Raw genomic sequence first — 7,500 nt, 5'->3', positions numbered from 1 at the left:
TGAAAAAGAGTGTATACATTTTATCGCTCTTGTGCGCTCCCTGGTAACACGCTCTCGCTTTCTCTGTTTGTTGCGGATGGTAAGCCGGGCTTTTGGAGTTTATATGCCTTTAGTCCTGTAGAGAATTCTATTGCGAACACATTGATGCTAAATTGAAAAACCTAGGATGAGAATTGAGGTAACAAAGTTGAAAAGGGTATACACTTTTCAGTATTATCACGCTCAGCTTTCTTTTTCTGGTACCCTTGGCCTACATTCATCTTGTCGGCGGGTGGAGCGCGCTGCTGTCTTTGACATTATATGCACATAATTCTGTTGGGAATTCTATTGCGAACGCATTGATACCAAAATGAAAGACATAGGACGAGAATTAAGGTGACAAAGTTGAAAAGAGTATACACTTTTCAGTATTTCCGCACACTACCAGGGAATGTCCAAAAAAAAATGGAGAGAGTGGAGGGGTAACTTGCTCAAAACGCGAAATTGTTTGGGGAGATTAACTTTCGTTCAATACTATTATGCAAGAGGAGCGACACATCTATGGTTCATCCAATAAAATCAGCAGACTTCTAGATGTTACTACTGCTCGGCTTAGACTCGGTTACAAGTATTTCTGGGAATTCTCATTATCTGCCGATGTAGACCTGACCAAATGTTAACTGTCAACAAAATTATTCGCACACCCTCCGTCACTATGTGATAGTGAATTCAGAGACAATTTTATAACCAATGTACCAACGATGTGTCAATATTTCATTCAAAATTATCTGGTACCAGAAATTTTAGCCAAATATCCCCAGTTTGCTAACTGTAAGTAGTAACAAAGTGATTGTAACCTATCCACCGCTGCCCACTGGATGGGGGGCGGTGTGCAGGACAAACATATCAATTGTGACACTAGCTCTCCACATATGTCAGTTGCTTAATTTAGAAACTGTACTTGTGATCGATCTCGAACCCATTGTTGATGTGACGACTTATACTGAATTTTGTAACTAGCTCATCAAGATTGTAACTTGCTTAGCTAAATGAATTGTGGGGTTCAGTCCCTGAGCCCATTATGTGCCTCTGCAACCCTTTCCACTACCGCCCACAAGATGGGTATGGGATGCATAATAAATGAACTAAACTAACTTTAAGGCATCCTGAAAGAAAGCTTGGAGGGTTTGAAAAATTGCAGAACGAAGCCGTGAGGATAATCCTTGGGTGCCCTCGTACCACAAAGATACTTAATATGAGAAAGGAACTTAATATTCCGAGCGTTGTTTATCGTGTTACTGAAAATAACTGTCAAATTGGTATAAAAATGCTTAGGCTAGCTCATCCTAACCCTTGCACAGAAGCCCTCCAGAATTTCTTTATTGAATGTTGAAAACAACCCTCAAGTTGACTATTTCCGTAACAGCATGCACTCCTGTATGCTAATCCCCACAATCACCAAGCCCACCCGAGTCACTCAAACATCTGCCACTACCCTGGATCACCTTTGGACTAATATAACAGCTCCCCTTACATCTGGGGTAATTTATGACAGAACAACTGACCACTATCCTACTTTCCTCATAGCAAACATTGACACATCACCACCAGAAACCAAAAAACTTTCATTCAGGCTACATAGTGAATCAGCTTTAGGCAATCTCTCTAATGCACTTCACAATATTAACTGGGAATCTGAATTTAATAATTCACAGGATATAAACTCATCAACTAACCTCTTTCTCTACAAAACTCTAAGCCTCTACAACACTCACTGTCCCCTCCTTACCAAACAAGTAACTGATAAAAGAAAAAATAACCCGTGGCTCACAAGTGGCATAATTAAATCAATCAACAAAAAACATGAATACGAAAAGAAATTTAGGAGTGGCCTAATTCCAATGGAAGTAGTTAAAAGGTACTCGTCAGTGCTTACCAGTATCATAAGAAAAGCAAAACTTTCATATTATGAGACTAGATTCAAAGAAGCAAAAGGCAACATGAAAAGCACATGGAATACCATCTCTAACATCCTGGGAACTAAACAACACTCCCACAACCAGATAACACTCTCTAAGGATGGCCTTACACTGTCATCTGACTTAGAAATGGCGAATGAATTTAATAGCTTCTTTTCATCGATTGGTGCTAACCTTGCAAGTAAAATCCCACAGACTCAGACACATATCAACACATATCTCTCAGGCAGCTATCCAAACTCTCTTCTCCTCTCACCAGTCAGCCCGTCAGATGTTGTGTCCATCATACATTCACTAAAAACCAAAGCTGGGAACATCAGTGAAATCCCATCCATTGTATACAAGAGCGCCTCCCATATGCCCTTGCACCACCTATAGCTCTGCTGTTCAACAAATCCCTTGAGTGTCATACATTCCCTGATATCCTTAAAAACGCAAGAGTAACGCCAGTTCATAAAGGAGCTAGTGGATTATGTTGCATCTCTGCTTGCCTTGATGACTGAAAGAAAGCTTAAAGGGCTTGAAAACTTGCAGAACGAAGCCTTGAAGATAATCCTTGGATGTCCCTAGTACCACAAAGATACTTAACATGAGGAAGGAACTTAATATTAACTTAATAATAGAATATGAGTGCATATTCTACTGCATTACTATTTGTAATGATCCTCATATTGTGCTTCAGTAATCCAATGTATAACCCTGAGATGTTTTCCTAATTGTACTTAGGATTCCTTGTTCATTATTGTGTATTGTTCTGATCTGCTTTTGTGTCAAATTCTTGCATCGTACCTGTAAACAATTTTTTGACAATTTTACTGTAATTATCCTACTTAAAATCATCTGTACTTGTAAAGTAAAGCTGTAATGTACCTGTTAAACACTTTTTATCAATTTTACATTTAATTATTTCTCTAAAACTCTGTTTAAGAATTTGCTCAAAGATTAGTTTAAGGACTTGCCCGAAACTCTATATATGCAAGCTAGTGGTTTTACAAGATTATAATTCTAACTTAAGCTCTATGTTGTGTCTTAACCCCCCAATGTACGTTCTTGTATATATATAAATAAATAAAATAAATAAATAACGAGGGATCGAGGCATTAATGCGCAGTACGTGCTTCCCTCATCTGTGACGTCACAGCGCCATCTGACGACAGCATAAACACAGGCGGCCATTTTATGTTCCACCAAGATTAAAAAAAAAAAAATAATTTTGCCCCGAGGGGCGAGTTTATTGGGCAGCGCCCAATGTGTTCGCAATAGAATGTTCTACAAGAACATGTATAAAATAAGTGACACAGAGATTATTGATGTGTGTATTTGTGTGGGTGATTATAAATATGCATGTGTATGTATATATGTATACGTATATATATATATATATATATGTACATGTATGTATGAGAGTGTGTACATGTATATATAACATTAATAATTTTGTAACTAGCGTCAAAAATTGTTATTTGCTTAGCTAAACAAACTAGAGAGTTCAGTTCCTGAACCCATTATGTGCCTCTGTAATCCTTTACACCACCGCCCACGGGATGGGTATGGGGTGCATAATAAAGAAAGATATTGAAATAATAAGGGTATGAAATGTATCAACATAAAACATTAATGTTAATGGCCATCAGGTAAAATCAGGTTATTATTTGTAAAGAATTTAAATGAGTTAAACTAAATACGAACTTAATATGTTTTGCTAACGCAAAAATATATTCCCGAGGTATTGTAATTGCAAATAAATATTTAATACAATTATTTGTATCATTTTTTTTATTTTAGATTTCCGTATTGCTTGATAATATATAATAGCGTTTAGATAATGCTAGCGCTGGACATTCTTTAGGCTCGTTGCATGTTGTGGTAGTCGCCGCCATTTTAAAACCGTGTCGAGAGGGACGGCTGCTGGCTTATCCACAAAATCCTGCTGCATCTTCAATAGTTAAGGTAACTGTTTTCTTTTATTTGCTCTTAGACATGTGTAGTATATATATAAGCTTGTGGTGGTAGGCTGGATGGTGTGTTGATGGCCCTGGAGGCGTGTTGATGGCCTGGAGGCGTGTTGATGGCCCTGGCTGGATGGTGTGTTGATGGTGGTGTTGTGTTGATGGCCCTGGAGGTGTGTTGATGGTGGTGTTGTGTTGATGGCCCTGGAGGTGTGTTGATGGTGGTGTTGTGTTGATGGCCCTGGAGGTGTGTTGATGGTGGTGTTGTGTTGATGGCCCTGGAGGTGTGTTGATGGTGGTGTTGTGTTGATGGCCCTGGAGGTGTGTTGATGGTGGTGTTGTGTTGATGGCCCTGGAGGCGTGTTGATGGCCCTGGAGGTGTGTTGGTGGCCCTAGCTGGAGGTGTGTTGATGGCCCTATATATTATATTAGGAATATCAGAGGTCCCAGGACAATTATTGTGCATGTGTAGTATGTATATTTATGTAGTATATTTGGCATATTTAATGGCATTTAGTTAAGGCCACTTAGTGGCATGTCTCTGCACCGTTTCCAGTTTGTTGATATGCTTTCTAAGATATGGGCACCATACAACTGCTGCATACTCCAACTTTGGTGTAACAAAAATTGTGAACAATTTCAAAATTTTCAAAATTTCAATTTCAAAATTTCAAAAAATGCATTTTTATATCATTAGTATTGAATAATAATAATGCAAATAATTGACTTATAAATGATGTACAATTAATTGGTAGGTGATATTATATTATTAATATTTTTTCATTCTTGCAAAGCCTTAACAAAGCCATTAACATGTTAATATAAACTTGATCACCTTCCACTTATTTTCTCATGTGCTACCTACATGTACAAAACCTTATTCCTAAATGCATATTTTGTTCTGAAACTTGTCCTTTATATGTTGTGTATCACCATCTCTGGAGAGTTTTATCTGATTGATGTATAAATTACTTTTAATTTTACAGAATATTATTGTTATACTGAATTTATTATTATATAAATAACTTAATTTTACAGAATCATCTATCAACGCACATCCACAAGTTGAGGAGGAGGATGTGACCTTCCAGATTTCTCAAGTACTGAAACATAGACCAAACAGGCCTGGTGGATCTAGGTACAAGGTAAAATAATTTAAATTTTTTTTTTTTTTTTCCTAATTGTCCGATATATATATATATATATATATATATATATATATATATATATATATATATATATATATATATATATGTCGTACCTAGTAGCCAGAACGCACTTCTCAGCCTACTATGCAAGGCCAAATTTGCCTAATAAGCCAAGTTTTCCTGAATTAATATATTTTCTATAATTTTTTTCTTATGAAATGATAAAGCTACCCATTTCATTATGTATGAGGTTAATGTTTTTTTATTGGAGTTAAAATTAACGTAGATATATGACCGAACCTAACCAACCCTACCTAACCTAACCTAACCTATCTTTATAGGTTAGGTTAGGTTAGGTAGTAGAGAAAGTTAGGTTAGGTTAGGTAGGTTAGGTAGTCGAAAAACAATTAATTCATGAAAACTTGGCTTATTAGGCAAATCGGGCCTTGCATAGTAGGCTGAGAAGCGAGTTCTGGCTACTAGGTACGACATATATATATATATATATATATATATATATATATATATATATATATATATATATATATATATATATATATATATATATATATATATATATATATATAGTGTGTGTGTGTGTGTTGTACCTAGTAGCCAGAACGCACATCTCAGCCTACTATACAAGGCCCGGTTTTCCTAATAAGCCAAGTTTTCATGAATTAATGTTTTTTCGACTACCTAACCTAACATTTTCAGCTACCTAACCTAACCTATAAAGATAGTTTAGGTAGGGTTGGTTAGGTTCGGTCATATATCTATATTAATTTTAACTCCAATAAAAAAAGAATTGACCTCATACATAATGAAATGGATAGCTTTATCATTTCATAAGAAAAAAAATAGAGAAAATATATTAATTAATGAAAACTTGGCTTATTAGGCAAATCGGGCCTTGCATAGTAGGCTGAAAAGTGCATTCTGGCTACTAGGTACGACATATATATATATATATATATATATATATATATATAGTTATAGTTAGTGTGTGTGTAAATACCTAAGTGTAGTTACAGGATGAGACCGTCTTCCCAGCACTCTTTGTCATATAACGCTTTGAAACTACTGACAGTCTTGGCCTCCACCACCTTCTCACCTAACTTGTTCCAACCGTCTACCACGCTATTTGCGAAAGTGAATTTTCTTATATTTCTTTAGCATCTGTGTTAAGCTAGTTTCAATCTATGACCTCCTGTTCTTGAAGTTCCAGGTCTCAGGAAATCTTCGCTGTCGATTTTATCAATTCCTGATACTATTTTGTACGTAGTGATCATATCACCTCTTTCTTCTGTCTTTTAGTTTTGGCATATTTAATGCCTCTAACCTCTCCTCGTAGCTCTTGCCCTTCAGTTCTGGGAGCCACTTAGTAGCATGTCTTTGCACCTTTTCCAGTTTGTTGATGTGCTTCTTAAGATATGGGCCAACTTCTGTTGTTGGGCACCACACAACAGCTGCATATTCTAGCTTTGGCGTAACAAAAGTCATGAACAATTTCTTTAGTATATCGCCATCCATGTATTTAAACGCAATTCTAAAGTTAGAAAGCGTAGCATAGGCTCCTCGCACAATATTCTTTATGTGGTTCTCAGGTGATAGTTTTCTATCTAGAACCACCCCTAGATCTCTTTCTTTATCAGAATTCTTTAAAGATTTCTCACATAATGTATAGGTTGTGTGGGGTCTATGTTCTCCTGTTCCACATTCCATAACATGGCATTTATTAACATTAAATTCCATTTGCCAAGTGGTGCTCCATATACTTATTTTATCCAGGTTTTCTTGAAGGGCATGACAATCATCTAAATTTCTTATCCTTCCTATTATCTTAGCATCATCAGCAAACATGTTCATGTAATTCTGTATACCAACTGGTAGATCATTTATGTAGACAATAAACATCACTGGTGCAAGAACTGAACCCTGTGGTACTCCACTTGTGACATTTCTCCAGTCCGATACATTGCCTCTGATTACTGCCCTCATTTTTCTATCAGTCAGAAAATTTTTCATCCATGTTAGAAGCTTACCTGTCACCCCTCCAATATTTTCCAGTTTCCAGAACAACCTCTCTATGTGGAACTCTGTCGAATGCCTTTTTTAGGTCCAGATAGATGCAGTCAACCCAACCATCTCTTTCCTGTAATATATCTGTTGCTCGATCATAGAAACTGAGTAAATTCGATACACAGGATCTTCCAAATCGAAAACCATACTGTCTGTCTGAAATTATATCATTTCTCTCCAGGTGTTCTACCCATTTAGTTTTAATTATTTTTTCCAATATTCCAATTCCAATTTTTTCCAATAATGTGTGTGTGTGTATGTATATTTGTGTTGTTGAATATGACCGAAAGTCATAGTCTTTCTGCCCCTCTCCTTACTGCTATTGTTGTTTCTCGCATCTTTGTATTGCTTGTATGTTTGGGC

The sequence above is a fragment of the Procambarus clarkii genome, chromosome 11 (genome assembly GCF_040958095.1).
Source record: "Procambarus clarkii isolate CNS0578487 chromosome 11, FALCON_Pclarkii_2.0, whole genome shotgun sequence".
In the NCBI taxonomy this organism is placed as follows: domain Eukaryota; kingdom Metazoa; phylum Arthropoda; class Malacostraca; order Decapoda; family Cambaridae; genus Procambarus; species Procambarus clarkii.
Note: the sequence above shows the minus strand (reverse complement) of the source record.